The sequence below is a fragment of the Colossoma macropomum genome, unplaced genomic scaffold, assembly GCF_904425465.1.
Source record: "Colossoma macropomum unplaced genomic scaffold, Colossoma_macropomum, whole genome shotgun sequence".
Taxonomy (NCBI): domain Eukaryota; kingdom Metazoa; phylum Chordata; class Actinopteri; order Characiformes; family Serrasalmidae; genus Colossoma; species Colossoma macropomum.
Genome location: NW_023494799.1, coordinates 18,176,940 through 18,194,818, shown reverse-complemented (window position 1 = coordinate 18,194,818; position 17,879 = coordinate 18,176,940). Strand labels below are relative to the sequence as shown.

At 37.6% G+C, this 17,879-nt stretch overlaps 1 pseudogene; it reads left to right on the top strand.

Annotated features, from left to right (window-relative positions):
• Positions 1 to 14,716: 14,716 nt before the first annotated feature.
• LOC118819591 lies at positions 14,717 to 14,828 on the top strand (annotated as a pseudogene).
• Positions 14,829 to 17,879: the final 3,051 nt, after the last annotated feature.

Below are 17,879 nucleotides of genomic sequence, written 5' to 3'. Positions count from 1 at the left end.
GTAAATCCAAAGGAGGACGTGTCTCCTCAGTGTTTCTTCTTCATGCTTTTGGAAGTTTTTTCCTGACGCTGTTGCCCTCGGCTTTCTGACTAGAGGTCTTAACCGAGATTTCTGTAAAGCTTCTTGGGATCAATGTTGAATAAAACTGAACTGAGCTGGTTTTCTCTCCGGTCGGAGCACATTAACCCGACGCGGCACTCTGTCAGCCCGAGAGTTGCTACTTTTTCAGCCTGGTCATCGGTGAGCCGCGCACCTTGTGGCTTCAAAACTTTGAAGAGCACTGCCTACCTCGCTCTGCTGCAGCCTCCAGATAGTTCTGTGCTCTTTCATCACTCAGCGAACTCGGTGCAAAGAGGACAGCGTTGTGCTCTGTGATGGACTGACCGCTGATATGTTCATGTGTGACGGCGCTGCGTGCGTGCTGGAGTTACAGTGACAGGAGCAAAACTACACACTCTCCTCTCACCTCTACCCCATAGGCGTCCCCCACGGACCTCTCTGTGCTCACGTGACAGGCGGTTTAAAAGGAGGCGGTTACGTTTGAAGTGGGCGGCTTCGTAAGTGGGCGTTATTGTTTACTGCTTTGAAAGGACCAATGGGGTTTGGGGGTTGCGGGGGTCTAGGCTCGGAGTTTATAAGCTGTACACTGTCAAACTGGACGAACCTCTCAGGGGAACGCAGAGGACCGTGTGCCATTCATATTAACTGAACTCGAGAATGCTCTCAATGGGCCACCTCATTTCCTTTTTAAAGGGAGCTGTATCGCTAATAAGTCCGTACAAGCTACAGAGGCATTAACTACAGTATCTGGTTTACTCCTTTTATCGGTACTTACCTACTATCAAAACACGTGCTTTATTTCTGCTTTATGAGGCAAGTTATTGAATTTACTAGGAGTTGTTTATTGCACATTTGCCTACGGTTTGGATTTCACTGTTAGACAGTCTGAAACATTGGCTAAAAACTACAGATCGCATGCTTTTACTTATTTAAATTCTTATAAAACATTTAAGGTGTGCGCTAAATGAAAATATGTTCGTTTTAATTTTTTAATTGAGAATTATAGTCGATAATTAAGTAGAGCATTGTTTGAGATCGAAATAAGTGCAGTTGGCATTTTTTGCAAGTTTTCTTTCTTTTCTCAAATTTTGCGAACTTTTCTGAAATTAAAAAAAAATAATAATTGGTTAACCCTGAATGAAACATTGCGAAGTGTTTTGTTCACAGGTACACCGTAAAAACAAATATGGAATTTTAATGTAAAAAAGTTCAGTAAATTGGCTTCAAAAAGTTTAATTGTATTGAACTTGAAACAATAAGTTAACAGAATATAACGCACACGATTACTGTTCTATTGTCTTAATATTTGATGCTCAGTAAGCTTGATTATAAATATTTCTCAACTTCGAAGAGTTAAAATGATTAGTATTTTTTTACAGTGTGTAAAAAGTAACAATGTAAAAGTTAATAAATGAAAGAAAAACTCCGAGTTAATAGATATCGATATCGGGCCTCAAATCCTAAAAGTTTAATTTAACTTTCCTAAAGGTTGTAGCCAGCAGTTCAGCATGTTCCCCGTCTGTGATTAATGACACAGAAATATCCCTATGGTACTGGAGTATTTCCTCCATTTTTCCCCTTAGCTTCATTCCTAACATGAGCACATTAGTCTTTACAAGTATAAATCTACAGCAGCAGGATATGAGGGTTATCAATTTCCTACACGTAACTGTGCTTCTTCTGCAGAATAATTAAAGAGAGAGTTTTATACATGTTTCGCCGAAATTCATTCTGCTGAGGTTATTCAGTTAGTAATTTGGATAACGTTTTTGAGCGAACCTCACATTACATTTCTGTACATCCTGCTTCAGTACAGTGACAGCAATTTTAACGCGGATGAATATTAATAGAGAGATTAAGGTTCAGTTGTAGGTTTTATTCTACACTGAAAATCATAGAGATGAGCGCGAACAGGGTTTATTTCTTTGCTCAGCAGCTTTAAATGAACTGTGACATACATACATACATCATCTAAACCGCTTATCCTTCTGGGTCGCGGTGGGGTACTGGAGCCCATCCCAGCTGTCATTGGGCGGAAGGCAGGACACACCCTGGACAGGTCGCCAGTCCATCGCAGGGCTGAACTGTGACGTAAAATTAATAAACTGTACCTGGAATAAACGTACCTCGGGACTGGGGGTGGTTGAGCATATATTTGTGTTAAAGATAATGGAGTGGTTGTACAAATAAATCTGAATGACAATATCCTGATTGTTGAGTTCACCGATGCTATTGATAAAGAGGAACTTCACTGAGTTTAAACTTAAAGGGCCCTCATCCTACTACCTATTTTTCATGTATTTTATTTTTTTTTCCTTTAAGGTCAACTTATAACATTTGTGTGTTTTTTTTCTATACAAAAATGGTCAAGATTCATTTTTACATGACCATTTCTAACCTCTCTTTATTAAACAAGCTGTTTTTGTTACTGTTCCTTGAAGACTGATATATGTAAATAAGCTCTGTTCTGATTGGCTGCCCTATATTGTGCATCATTCAAAAAACACTCAGAAAGGAAATACTCCTTAGAACTTCAATATGAATAGGTGGGGCTAAACTACTGTTGGTAGAATATGTGGATCTATGTAAAGAAATTGGTTCTGGTGACTTTACAGAAACAAGGAATTCAAAACGAGCTATTTATCTTAGTCTCTATGCATGAACCATATGACCTGAGTAGTGAACGGTATTGAAACTTTAAGTGTTTTCGTATTACTTTAAACTTTGTTATTTCAAAAAGAGTGGGAGATTCAGTTTTCCATGATATGGGCCTTCAAGGTGTATCAATCTTTATAAATTCTTCATCTTTATTAGCTAAGCTGAGTCACTCAGTGAACTTCCTCTGTCTTTTCAAGACTGATCCTGTGACAGGGTCATTGTTTTTAACAATTAATGAATTAAATGTTTAATCTTATTGTTCATACTTATATATGGCGAGAAGCATTTACCTTCAAAACACACATAACATAGAAGTCTATATAGATGTGTATATCCTTTATAGGACCTATTAATGAAAAACATTAACAATATATCTGCAACAGATGTCAACCATTTATCACCAATTAAATTCACACAGACTTGTGTCTGTATTTAATTTCTGCAGCTGTTAGCTTCAGCACCACGGACAGTTCATGTCATGAATTGGTTATGTTAAAGCTGCTGTGCCACTGCCATTATTATTGTTGTTGTATGTAGAGTAATGGTTGTTTTTCTGACATAAGGAAGTGAGTGCTGGAGAAAAGCAAGAGGAGAGCTCAATGTATCATCCAGCCAACACTACACAGTCCAACTGCTCCTTATGGAGAGACAGTGTAGAAATGTGTGTTTTAGTGTGTGTGTGTGTGTGTGGATGCTGCTGTTGACCCTTAGCTGATGCAGGGCAAGTTAAAAGTGAGAACAGGTTGGGCCTGTATGCTGTGATGAATGGAGTATTTCCTGATTGAGTGGCCTAGAAGCAGATCATGACGCATCTTTAGTCTGATCGATGACACTAGCCTGTAAATACCTTGAGAGCTTTTTCCTAGTGTTCCACTATGACAGCGCTGACAACACAAACATAGCACAAATATAAACATACAGTGTCATACAGCACACATAGCTGTAAGAAGTTTAAACAGCTAGATATAAAGTTACCCTGCCTCAGTATCCAAATGACAAGGTCTTCTACCATTACAATTTTAAACCAAAAGTTGCCACGAAGGGTCCATGGAGTGAGGTATTTAAAGAACCATCCATTGAAAGGTTCTTTAGGGAACCAAAAGTGGATCTTCTTAGCATTTCTCCAAAGAAATCTGTTTGGCACTGTTATTTTTAAGAGTGTTGGCGAAGTTTTAAGGCTGAGGCTTGTCAAGACCTTCTAGTGCATACTACAAGACAACAACCCTAACAGTTAGTTTTCTAGCTTCAATAAATACTATATCAGCACAGCAGTTTTCGGTGCTTGAAATGTATTCTAAAAAAAGTTCTTTGCGTGATGCCGTAGAAGAACCACTTCTGATTCCCTAAAAAAATCAGAATGGATTGTTCTTTAGAGAACCAATTTTGTAAATCCGACATGAGGGTGTAAAGAACTTTTTTTAAAGTTTTAACAATTTCCTTATAATGTATCTGTTTAAAGGATAACCCTTAAACTGGTATAAAAACTTTACATTGTCTTTTTTAGGATAAACACAAACAAACATAAACACTTGGTTGGTGTGACATACTTGTGATTCATTGTTAGAAGAATGAAGAATGTTCTATTCCTATTTATTCTGGTTTATTTGGGCTGTCCATTCTTTTATAAAGTATAACTGCAAAATCAGAATATTGGTGGTCATCCAGTCAGTATACACTGGCTTTAATGGTTGATCTGACTCATTAGTGCCTTAATTTGCTCCACAGACAAAATGTGTCCAAATCACAAAGGGTTGAATAAATCCTGGGAACCGCTTTTCTCTTTTCGTTATAAAGTCATAAACTTTAAAAATGTTATCATAGTCTAACTAGCTTGACCCATTGATGTCTATATACGACACTCAAGAAGGACACAATACATACCTTAAGATGTTTGTTTCTGTTCTTCTATTGATTAATGCTTAAGTGTGTGCGTGTGTAGGTTGTGGGTGTGTGCGCGAGTGTTATGCTCAGAAGCAGTGCTCTAATGGAAGTCTGTGAGTGGAGCTGAAGAGTGTTAGCTGATGATGAGCGTGTTTCATGCAAAGCTGCAACTCACTCTCCTCTTCAGCTCCTGATCTGGCTCGGCTCCTGGTACACACACAGCTCCACTAAGACCCTAATTAAGACTCAGTGAATACAAAGCAGCAGCCCAGTTCCACTCAAACACAGCACTAATCCGTGACCAAACAGATAGACATATGTCATTAAAGATAGTATATCTTGTTTTGCCACTATTTTTTTTTTTATCATTTTGGATAGTTTCTCACATACCCACACAATATATGGCTCTCTGAATTATGGCCGGTTGGTTTTGTCATGGGTTTTATGTGAATCCTGTTAGAGGGGAATTCCTATGATTTTTTTAAAAATTCTGCATAGTTTAATCACTGAGATAAACAAGGTAATTCACAGTGGTTTGGTGTAGTTTGATGCCTTCATTGTAGAGAAATTTAATGGCTCATTACAGTGACGGTAATAGGAACCAGGGGTCATGATGTGTAATACAGCCCTAATGCAAATATAGACATTTTATTTGTTATCCAAAAATATATAGATATGTAATGATTAAAATGTTTAAATAATGGTAGGTCAAAATACCATTTTTCTTTGCCTTAGTATGCCTTTCATCTCTGCCATAAGTGGATTAAAAAATGTGTTAGTCCAAAATCTTGTCTCAGAGCTACCGTAAAACAATCAAGCAACATATTCACAACATTAACATTTACATTTACAGCATTTAGCAGATGCTCTTATCCAGAGTGACTGACAAAAAGTGCTTTGTCTATCTAGAGAAAGTATTTTTGCTAGTTACCAATAGGAGAGAAAGCTAGTCCAAAGCTCAGATACTGCTAGAACCAAAAGGTTCCTGTTGATACCTAGAAAAAAAGGAACAGAGTTAAACACAGCGCAGTGCAATACAATACATTTCAATAAGTGCAGTACAATACATTACAATGAATACTTAACTCAGTGCTCATTTAAGTGCTGTATAAAGAGATGTGTCTACAGTCCGTGTTTGAAGACCGCGAGAGACTCTGCTGTACGGCCAGCCAGTGGGAGTTCGTTCCACCACCTGGGTGCCAGTACAAAGAAAAGTCTTGATGCTTACGACAATCTCATTTAATAACTTTCTGTGAGGGACCTTTTAGAGACATTAAACTCAGACCTCTGGTACCTATCGCCACCACTATGAACAATTCTCAGCAGGTTTACATCTTAAATAATCATGAACAATAAATGGATTTCCCCTTTAATGTTTCTATAGCCCTATTCTTTGGTTTCACAACTGTGTCCTTCTAGCCAAGAACTTCACACCTTGCAGCTCACATTTCAACCTATTATTTTTCTAAAATCAACGGCTAGTATTTTAGATATTGGTAATTCATCCTCTCAGCATGCCTATTTACACAACAATCATCCAGCAATTTTCTAAAGTGAACCATTTAAATCAATTTAACTGGCAATTAAACAAATGATGGCTAATTAGGCCCAGAGAAGCAGGCATTTGGAGGATGGTGAATTGCATAATTACTGTGTTAATATGCAGAACATGAAGAGATTTTAAATGAACAGAGAGAAGAGAGTGAGTGTTTACTACATGATATTAAACAACAGATGGTGACACACACCCCTTGTGCTACAACTCGGCTCATATTTGAAAGTAACGAAATAGTGGGGCATAGAGGTGGTGGACTACGTAATATTCATGGTTTGTTACTGAGACACTCCATCTCATTCTCACAAGTGTAATTATTCCATTTCTTGTGAGTGTGTGCAGACCAGGATAATTCAGCATGGTGACTCCATGGTACACCAGCAAAGCATACTGCGTGGTAATGCTGTGCATTGAACAAAATAAAGAAATAGAAATGAGCACAATTGCATATCAAGTGGACCAGAGTTTCATCATTTCTTTTGTGAACTTTACACTGTGGTATTAGCAAAAGAACTCTTGAACTCAGTATTAAATGAAGATTCTCCTCTAGTCATAGATATTCAGTGTCTCTGAAAAATAAAGGTGCCAAATAAGATTCTATAGGGTGATGTCATACGATTTCCTAAAGAACCTTTTAGTGAGTGGTTGTAAATGAGATGTGCGAACCTTTTTAAAGTTTAAACAACTGCCACATAGTGTTCTAAACTTTCTTTGGATAGACCACTCACTCTAACTGTAACTCCAGCCCAAAACCTAACCCTAACCCTAATCCTGGTCCTAATATTAGTGCTAATCCTACTCCTAACACTGCTCAGAATCTATTAAGTTTCACCAGATAGTTTGTTAAGAACGTCTGTGGAGTGTCTATAAGGGGCTATCAGAATAAAGTGAAACCTATATATCAAAGGATTTTTTTTTCTAAAACAGTATGTCCAAGCCAAGAACCATTTAGGAACCTATATTTTTTATGTGGTCACGCAGTCCCTGTGGTCAGTCTTCTGTTTAATTGTATCAGGACAATTGTATAAAATTGATTTAAATAAAAGTGAAGACCTTTGAAGAACACGCATATGAGTCAGAAAACTCTGGATCATCTTCAGAATGTCTCTGGATTACCACCATAGAATTGCTGGTACTGCATTAACCAAAGCACATGTTGGATTATACATGTATATCAACCCCTCCTCCCCACTTGGTAACATGAATATTTAATTGATAATTGGCTGGATCATTTTTCCTCAGGAATCATCACAAGTCTAATTGGTTAATGAATTTAATGATGAGCAGAGCGTCTGCTGATTTTATTTCTGTGCCGTCTGAAACAGTAACAGTATTAAAGATTAAAGTCACTGTTAATTAGGAGGTGAGTCTGACTAAAGCTGGCATAAGCCCTCTCTGTAATATGCTAATGAGAGATTTTGATCACAAAATGAACTGGGAGGAGTTATTCTAATTAAAAGAAGTCTGTGTGGAAAAACCTTTCACTTTCACTTGCATATTCATTAATGCACTATGCAAATGTAATGTGACAGTCTAGTAATGTGTTGCAAATTTACTGAGCTTGTGCAGTGCATCACTTTCATTACAAGGTCGCGTTGGCTGAACTTCTCTTAATCTAATTAGTATAATCAATTTATTGGTTGTTTTTTGTTTTGTTTCTTTTTTTGCATACAGACGGAACAAAATCTTAGTAAATTATGCAGCTACTTAAGCCATTTTACATATTTATCTGTTTATATTTTTAAGCTATTTATTTATTTATAGATGAAATTGCAACATGCTATTGTGTGCTTCACTACATAAACTTCTGTAACTTTTGTATACAAACTATAATGTTTATAAAACTTAAACACAGTTAAAATATGGGGACTGGTAAAAGTGGCCAACTTCTCTAAAATGCAACAGTAAGGTAATGCTTGGGTATTTTCATTGCTGTGGTAAAGCATTAATTGGGCAGTTGTCATGATAATAATATTAGAGGTGGAAATACTAATGTTATTCTCACTTTCACTTTATTTTGTTTTTTACAGTTTTGGCTAGCTGGCTAAGAATCATTCACTAGTTTGCAAAATAAACAACCTGGCAGTTGATTAGTTGAGATAACCAGATCACTAACATTTGCGAAGTGTAAAGTCTCTAATACTGCCAAAAACAAAACTAAAAACATAGTTTGACCTATGGTTGGTATAGTGTAGTGGGTAACACCTTTCTACACTGTAAACTGGGGTTCAATCCCTGCCTGGGTAAGCACCCTGCACTATACCAATAAGAATCTTTGGGCAGGACTCCTAACACTACCTGTGTAAAATGATCAAATTGTAAGTTGCTCTGGATAAGAGCATCTGCCAAATGCTGTAAATGTAACTCCAACAAAGTAAGCTACTGCAATGGGAAACAATGTCTAGTATTTAGTACATTTAGGAATTTCATAGAGACCTAATTGAATCATCCAAATAAGCTTGAAAAAATGAACACAGTAACCAAGATTTGTGGCTCGGTAACTAACAGGCTTGCTTTTCTCAGAGGTTACACATGGGTTAATCAATCTGGCATTGTGTGTGATATTGCTTGCTCATGATCAACAATGAACATTTTTTCCTGAAAATAAACTTTGATTAGATATATTCTTGTCCAATCTGCAGATGAAATGTGTATTAAATAATTTGCTGATGGTTCAAGAAGATTTCACATACAGTGCTGCATGTGTTTTCAGTTTTTGCTGCATCTTTCATGCAAGATCGGTCAGTTGTAGTGCTTGGAAATATTTGATGTTTGCAGCTTTTGTGTTTGTTGTATTCACTCACTGAATATTAAGTAGTAGGAAGGATTTTCTGATGGAAATGAGAGACAAACATTTTGTTCACAGATGCTACATAAATTTGTCTACAATCTATGAAAACAGTCATGTCATACTTACAAATTATGTGTCTATATTTTAATGCATCCCTTAGAAAACTTCACTGAATAAGCTCAATCAGCAAAGTTGAGTGCATAAACTAACGCAGAATCTCAATAACTATCTACTTGCTGGAATAGCAATAAGCATTTCAGATGTTTTAGAAGAAGAAAGATTCATTCATAATTATAGCATAGATACTCGCCATGCCCACATAAACAGACAGTATTTAAATATTTAAAAACAAAAACAAAGAAATATATTCTAGTGTGGTTTGGACAGAGCAGTGACCACATTGTCATGACAAGCCACCGAGAATAAGGGAATGTTACAATGTAGCCATTTACTATTCCACAAAAATCTGGAAAGGTGATGGTTAATACAGGGCTATTACTGTGTAGTCTTGATTTAAAAGATTTTATTAACATACTTTACATGGCACTATGTTTGGTTGCCAGATATCTAATGCCTAATTGATTGCCATTTATTCTAACTAATGTGGCTTCTAAATATTTTATGTTATGTGTAAATGTCACTGTGTATATGCTGTGCTGTGTTAATGATGTGTTTATTCATGAACTTTAAGAAATGTACTTGTTACTTTCCTTTTCCATATGTAAAACAATGTAACTCAGGGCATTTAAATGCATCAACTGCTAATCCAAGCTGGATTCCGGCCCTCAGTTCCTCACCACTGTTATAAATAAACGTTAAACAATAGTAGTAGAATGGGTTATACTGAAGAGCTCACTGACATTCAATGTGGCACTGTCATACAAAAGTAGCTTTCAAACAAGTCAGATCATCAGATTTCCACTTTGCTGGAGTTGTCCTGGTCAACTGTAAGTGCTATCATCGTGAAGAGGAAACCTCCAGGACCAATAACAGCTCAGTGAATCAGTAGGACAAATAAGCTCACACAACATGAAGCATGTAGCACATAAAAATTGCCTGTCCTCAGTTGCAACACTCAGGATAGCGTTCCAAACTGGTTTTAGTTGCAACATCAGCACAAAAATAGAGTGAATGTACCGCCATTGGACTCTGGAGCAGTGTTCTGGAGTAATTAATCACACTTCTGGCAGTCCCATTGACTAATATGGATTTAATAGATGCCAAGAGAATGGTACCAGTCTGAATGTATAGTGTCAAAATTTGGTGGAGCAGAAATACTGGTCTGGTGCTGTTTTGCATGGTTTTAGATAGGCCACTTGGCTTCAGGGAATGGAATTCTTATACTATAGCTTACTATAGCTTAAAGGCATTCTAGAGAATTCTAGGCACATTTTGGGGAAGGCCTTTTTCCTGTTTCAGCATGACCCTTTTTCTGTTTCAGTCATGACTTCAAACCCATCCAACACCTTTAGGATGAATTGTAATGCTGACTGTGAGCCAGACCTTCTTAATCAACATCATTACCTAACCTCACTAGTGCTCTTATAGATGAATGGAAGCAAATCCTTACAGCCATGTTCTAAAATCGAGTTGAGTCAAGGCTGTTACAGCAGCAAAGCGAAGCCTAACTCAATTTTAATGCCTATGCTTTTGAAATGTGATGTTCAACAAGCACATATGGATGTCCATATACTTTTGGACATCCAGTGTATCTCTTCATCCTTCCACAAAGACACATGCACGAACACACACACACATACACACACGCACACGCTCTAATAGACACACACTCCTCTCTTTCACACCCACTTACTGCCTGCCATATTAGCAGAAAGGATTTATGATGTCGTTAGCTTAAAGTATTAGATATGTTGGGACAGAGCATGACTTTTATTAATTAGATTAATCTAGAGTCTCTTACACAGTGCATGATTAACCCCAGTCAGCTTAAAGGAACAGCTCTGTCAGCTAAACACAAGAGGCCCTGAAGGAAAACTGAACATGTGATCATGGGAGTGACTAGGTTCTGGTTAGGGGTTAGCCTTAAATGCTTTAGAAAAAAAAATAAACATAAATTAAAATGAATAATTTCTTATTTAAAATAAATAAGTCCCTTTGGGACAAGAACAGGAACAAAGAAGCCAGGAAGCCAAAGAAGAACATATATTATTAAAATTATTTAAAAAAAAACTAGAAAAAAGAAAAAATTAAGCAATGTGCAAAATGGTTAAGCCAATGGGGATTTAACATACAGTTGTGGCTTTCTGTTGTCCCCCTGTAAAATATAGTTTGGATGGATGAGGGTTTGCTCTCTTCATCCTTTGCAGGAAGTGAAGTTGTTGCTGGGCTTTCTTTGTTAGGCAGGTAGTTTTGCGGGTCCAACTGAGGTCATCAATGATATGCACACCAGTGAACTTAGAGCTTTTGACTCTCTCCGCTACGGGTCGGTAGTCATTGAGGCAAGACACAGCAGTTTTGATGATGGTAGTTATTTTAAAGCACTCCGAGACAACTGCCTGGCTCAGAGAAATGTTGACGATGTTGGCGAAGGCATCTGCAAGCTGGACAGCACATTCCCTGAGCACCTGGCCAAGTATATTGTCAGGGCCAGCAGCCTTCCAAGGGTCAGTTCTGGAAAGGATAGTCCTAATGTCTACTGTGGATAGACTAAGAACTTGGTTGGTGGGAAGAGGGGTGGTCTTACTCACTGACTGGTTGTTCTGTGCTTCAAACCACATGTAGAAATCCTGAAGTGTTGAGATGGCCCCCTCAGACCAGGTTCTCCCATTTCAGAACCGGCTTGGCACACTTATGCAGCAGTTTGTGTGAAATAACATGACAGAGATGTGTTCCGAGCAGCCGTGGATATTGGTGTAAACAAGGTCCAATGTGTTTGCTCCACAAGTTGAAAAATCTACATGCTAATAGAATTTAGGTGGCACTGGCTTATGATTTATATGACAAAAGTTCTTAGCAGTGATAAAAAAATGCATCAGGAGGCACAGTCTGTAGGTTACAGACTAGCCCTACTGAGTTTGTCTAGCACTACCCTTGCTTTAGTGTCAGGTGGAATGCGCACTATGACAATGAGCATGGTGATAAACTCTCTGGAGATAAAAGGGAAGAGTCTTTACAATCATAAACTCCACCAGCGCCAAGCTGACTCAATACTACTACAGCATTGCTGCACCATTCACTGTTAATGTAAACACACAAGACACCACCGTGGGTGTCAATGGACAGTACTGCTACCCTGTCAGCTCCACTAGCTGAATGACCGTGGTTTGAGGTGGTGCAGTTTATCATCAAGAAAGCAGACGTTGGGGAGGAGAATAGACGGTAGAGCATGGCAGCTCAAAACCCCAATGCTTTATGTATTTCTGCTTTCTGACACACCATTTTCAACATTTCCTCTCCCAGTCAACAGCGTCATGCAATCCCATGGTCCTGAGGCCTGGTTTTCATAGTACCCCAAGGTTACACAGAGCCTCCTACAGTCCATCATTTATTACAGCTGAACTTTTTGATATCGAGCAGTATCTGACTGCAAGAAACAAAGGCACCATTTGTTCAGGATCTGAAATAGCCACTGCATCCTAAATGCGCCACCATCTTGGACCTAGATAAAAATGGCCAGTGAGGGTAAGTGAAAGGTAGCTGTATGTAATGAACTGTAAACTGGATTCTTGAAGAAATGTAAATGCTGAACAGATTATGTGATGTTGTATCCTTTATGGGGGAGTCAACCACATCATTGTGTATTCACAGCCAAAACAGTGAAGTCACCCCATGCACAAACCCTGTGTGTGTACCCAGCCAAAAAGTACAACAAATCTGGAAATATTTTGTCTCGCTTTCAGTACACAATGCAAACTTTTCATTTGTCAGAAGGGCATTAATGGAACAGTTTGGAGACAAAAGCCAGTATAAGCACATAGCGGCTGCAGGCCATATTTATCATAGTCATACTGACCGCACAAAATGGCTTGAACGACAGCCATAGAAGAAGAGGAGTGATGGATCCCCTCTGAGAGAGCAGCTCTGTGGTGAATAGAGACGTTCGCGAGGAGAAGAAGAGACAGAGGCTGATTAAGGTGGAGTGAAGCTCCACTCCATCTTGCCTTATGTCTTGCGTGTCTTATGATATCTTATCATTAGTTTCCCTGACAGTGATTTAGCAGCTGCTATGCTCTCTCATTGCCAGGGAACAGTGTTTAAAAGTAACCTTCTTTTAATAATCACTGCCATTTGTCACCCCTGGACTGTCCGAGTGGAGAGTGGTTTTGGAATTGAGCTCATCACACTTCTGTGTGTGTGTGCAAGTGTGTGTAGGCCTGGAAGTGTTGGAGGCCAAACAGAGAAGCCCTTACAGCTGGACCCTGACCTGTTGGACCGTGGAGTCCAGTCAGTCAGCTGTTAAATCAGCTTCAGCAGTGGAGCACAGACTGAGAAAGGGGAAAAACACTTAAATTTACAGATCACCAAGAAGATACATGAGTTTAATATGATTCCAGGACCTACAGTTCTATTAAGAAGCTTTTTATATTATACATAAATTTAAAATTTAAAAAAGGTTCTTTACACTTGCACATCTCATTCAACAGAAATGTTTTTTTAAAGCTGTGGTTCTCAAACTGGTCCTCAGGGACCTCCAGACAGCAGAGGTGTGGATGCGAGTTATATGACTTGGACTCGAGTCTGACTCAAGTCATGAAGTTTATGATTTGAGACTTGATTCGACAAAATCAAAAAAGACTTGCAACTCGACTTTGACTTGAATACCAAAGACTCGGACATTAATTCGGACTTGTGCCTCATGGCTCGGAAAGACTCTAGACCCAAAGTGGAAGAAACGTGGAGAGGTGTCTGACTGCAGACGGGACTCTACACAGCTGCTTATTTTTCACCCTAATGGATTTGTCTCTTGCCGTAAATTTGATGGACAGCAGTGTCATCAAATATTTGTTACTGCGTTTATGCTCGGCTTATTTTATTCCGGAAGACAAGTGAAGTGTTAGAGTTCAAGTTGCCTCCATCAGAAACATAGCATCAATAAGTTCAGCTCAGCCCTTAAACTCCAGTCTTACTGGAGAAACTTACCAGGCAAAATTGCCATTTTCTTCACGACAGCAAAACAAAACAAAATGATTTTAACAGCCTCTGCAGGTTAAACAAGTGCAGCATTCACCACAAGGCTTAAGTTGATTTTTTATTTGCCAGCTTCATATTCAAATTTGTGTTCCACCTTAAATAGTGCAGCAGATGCCAGAATGTAACTGCTGCACCATTTAAGGTGGAATAGAAGATTCGAATAAGAAGCTGCCGGCTAATAAAAAGTCAACTTCAGCTTCGTACATTCACCATAATTTTACTGTCCTTTCTATAAATCTGTCCCTGTGTGTTGTGGGTTGGGTTGGAGTAAAATTCTGGATCATTCTTTCAGTCAAAGCTGATTTGTTTATGGCATTGCTTCAAGCAAACTTCTTTGCCCAAGAGTGTAGGTGTAACCCAAATGCTAATGGCAAAAATAAAGGCACTGCTCTCAGTCTGGAAGGACTCATATTTTAAAAACACATTAGCTTGTTCTAGTTATTGTGTGATGTTTGAGTTTACTGTAACCTACATTACGTATGTGTATGTTGTCAGTGTCATAACAATATCTTTCTCTGAACTATTACCCTTTAAATGCTTTTTTAATAGATGCATTGGTGATAAATAGAACTGAGAACCCTCAAAGAACCATTTGAACGAATGATTTCCGTGCATGGTAAAATGGTTCTCTGCCTTTTGGCTAAGATCAAGTGTAGTATCTGTTTTTATCAGTTTAATATGTGATAGGCCCTCTATACGGAGACTACATATTAATAAATGGTTCTTCTCTATGATGGAAAACTAGTTGTATATAAACCCAAAAAAGGTTCTACTATTGTTACCAGTCATCCAAATTTTTAGAAAGTAAAAATTTCATTCTAAAAAACTAAAGGTTTCTAAATGGTTCCTAGCTTAGATTCTGGGTAAAACGCTTTACTGTAGGGCCGTGGTCATACTGCTACATGACATTTATTTAAGCTTGTCATAACAACTGACATAAACCTAAATAAACATTTAAATTTAGAAAAGCTTATACTAATCTTTTTTTCTGTCATAAAGGCTGCATTTGTCGTTTTGATGTCCACATCTATGTCGGGTAACATTGATTTTTTCTGACATTGGGATGCGTCATGAAACTTTTTTGTGTTAAATGACATGATATGTGATAACTGACTTTATAGCTTAGTATACAAAGCAGAAACATGATGCTGACATAGCGTAAATCTTATATATCTTAAAATGAAACTCACTTTATCTTAGGGATGTTAGTAATGTACATTGCCTAATTTTGATACTTTATTAGCAAGAGTTAATGAAAGGATATTTAAGGTTAACCACGGGGGTGGAAAAAACACAAAAAGCGTATAAAAGTAAAAAAGATTCTTCAGCCAGAATTGACATCAGGCTTTTAGTACTTTATGTGGTAGCACTGGTGTTGAGGCTAAAAGTCAGTTGCATAAAAATTCAGCAGCAAGCATACATTTTAAAACATTTGAAAATATGATTTAATACTCAAAAGAGCCTAGGGAAATTGATTGGATGAGTAACGTGGCTGCCTCTTAGTTAAGCGGAATGTTGATGAGGACCCATCATCTTAGACAAGGTATTTTTTCCTCAGTGGATGATATGCCAACATGTTAGTTAGTGAAATTCTGAGCTATTATCAGCTAGATCAGTCAGGTAGCAATAAAGCCTTCTCAATCATGTCCTTAACAACGCGCACATGCTCAGGCACTCATGTTTCAGAATGGCAAAGTGTAATATAGGCTACATTACATATTTACTCAGAAATGCACTGTAACAGATGAGGTCAGCTCAACTTAAAATTCTAAGGTAACTGATTACACTGCTTTTCTCGAGTCAACTCAAATTGAGGGCCTCAAAGCTCACCTAACTCAAACTTCTTAGTTTAGTCAAAACTATTACAAGTTCTCCTAACTCTCATTTCTAGTTCCTCTGCTAAGTAAACAATATAATATAGTTTGTTCTTTACTTTGTCTTCCCCTTTAGCAGGGGCCTTTTTCTTTTCCCACCAGGCATTTTCTTCTCTTAGGCTTCCAGACAGTTGTGGGATCACAAGGATTCAAACCGACATAGCTTCATGGCATGTAAAGTCAGTGTTATAGCCAAGACGACTGGCCAAATTACTACTTGCATTAGTCATAAACACATTTATCAGCGCAGTTACACAAAACTGATGCTGTGTTGATATTTACAGTCGAGTTGCCTGGACTTTTCCAGTAGAAGCTGGCTGAAAAAAACAGATGGAAAAGAAGGTAGAGTGTAGTTTTTTTAGTTTTCTGTTTCTGATATTACATTGTCACTGTAATTATTTATTAGGACGTTTATTAGCATAAGTCTGTTCTTTGTTCTTGCAAAAAGAAAAATGTATGAATATATATTCTGTTTGCATAGTATGAGAATCTATAATGGTATTTGAACACTTAAAGAAGTGCGCATAAATGCCTTTCTAAAACACCTCTGCCCTGCATTTACCAAAGTCTGTGCATGCCACTGAAATGTTCTTTAGGATACCAAAAGCAGATCTTTTATGGCAACAAAAAATTCTTTTTCGCACCTTTATTTTTGGAAATGTTTTCCCTTTACTAATCCAGTTATCATGAAAAGCTCACAAGCTGACACATAAGCTCACAAGCTGACATTTGCTGAATAAATAAATAAATATATAATGCACAAATGTAGTTATAATGTTTTGATTTGACAGTAATGATGAAGATATAAGAACAATAAATGTACATACATTTTTATTAAAAAAATACAATAAACAAAAAACATTTTGGGCCATTTTCAAACATTTTCTTAAATACATTTTATGTATGTACACTCTTTGTACGTATCTATTCTGTACATATCTAAGGTTTAAGGTTTCTGTCTGTTTTTTTTTTAGTGTATCGTGATGAGGTTAATCATAAGCCTATGCCAACACTCTGAAAGCAGTCATTTTTCTATTACACTGAGACAACCTCCTCACAGTCTGCTACCTTCACTGTATCACCACTCTCCTCTGAGTATATACAGTTTACAATGACGCTCTGCAATTTGCCATAGTCTTACACACTGTGTTTGTTTCTGTGTATGTGTGTGTGTAATATGAATGGCTCTGCGGGCTGATGAATGGGGGGGTTATATATCCAGTAGTGTTGGTGTGAAAGTGCTGACATTTTGTCAATGCAGTATTGGCATTTGAGTTAGGCAGTAGAGAAGCCTGTTTATTGTGCTGTAAATTGATTGTTTGCTGTACCTCCCACCGTAAATCAGAACAACACCACACATACTCTCACTCACAAACACACTGTCTCAATCCCATTATTACCTTTCTAAAGATTTCCCTTTATGTAACAGTCTTTAACTACTACTTAACCATTACAAATGCTGGGTCAAATAATCTCATAAGCATTTACTAAAGTTAGCACATGCCACACAATCGCAAATGTCTTTGTCTTTGTATGGCTTCCACAAGTAAATTTACATCCCCTATATTAATCTGACTTTTGTGCTAAAAAATTATACTAGCTTGTCACTTGTTTAAAGTTTAAATTTTCTATTCTGATAATAGTTTTCACTGACACTTCACAGCGCAAGCATAAAATGTTCATTTGGAGACTCTTGTAAGTAAAATAACTTTTTACTTGATTTAACATGAAGTGTAATTCTGTAATAATATTGGATTTCATTCATCTATGCACTGCTTAACCCCATAAGCAGTGTAAATTAAAATGTCAGTCACGCTATGAGTTGAATGATTAGTCATACTAAGGTTAAATAACACTAATGGAACATGTTCACTGTTCGGTTCAGTCTGCTTCATGAACAAGTGGACAG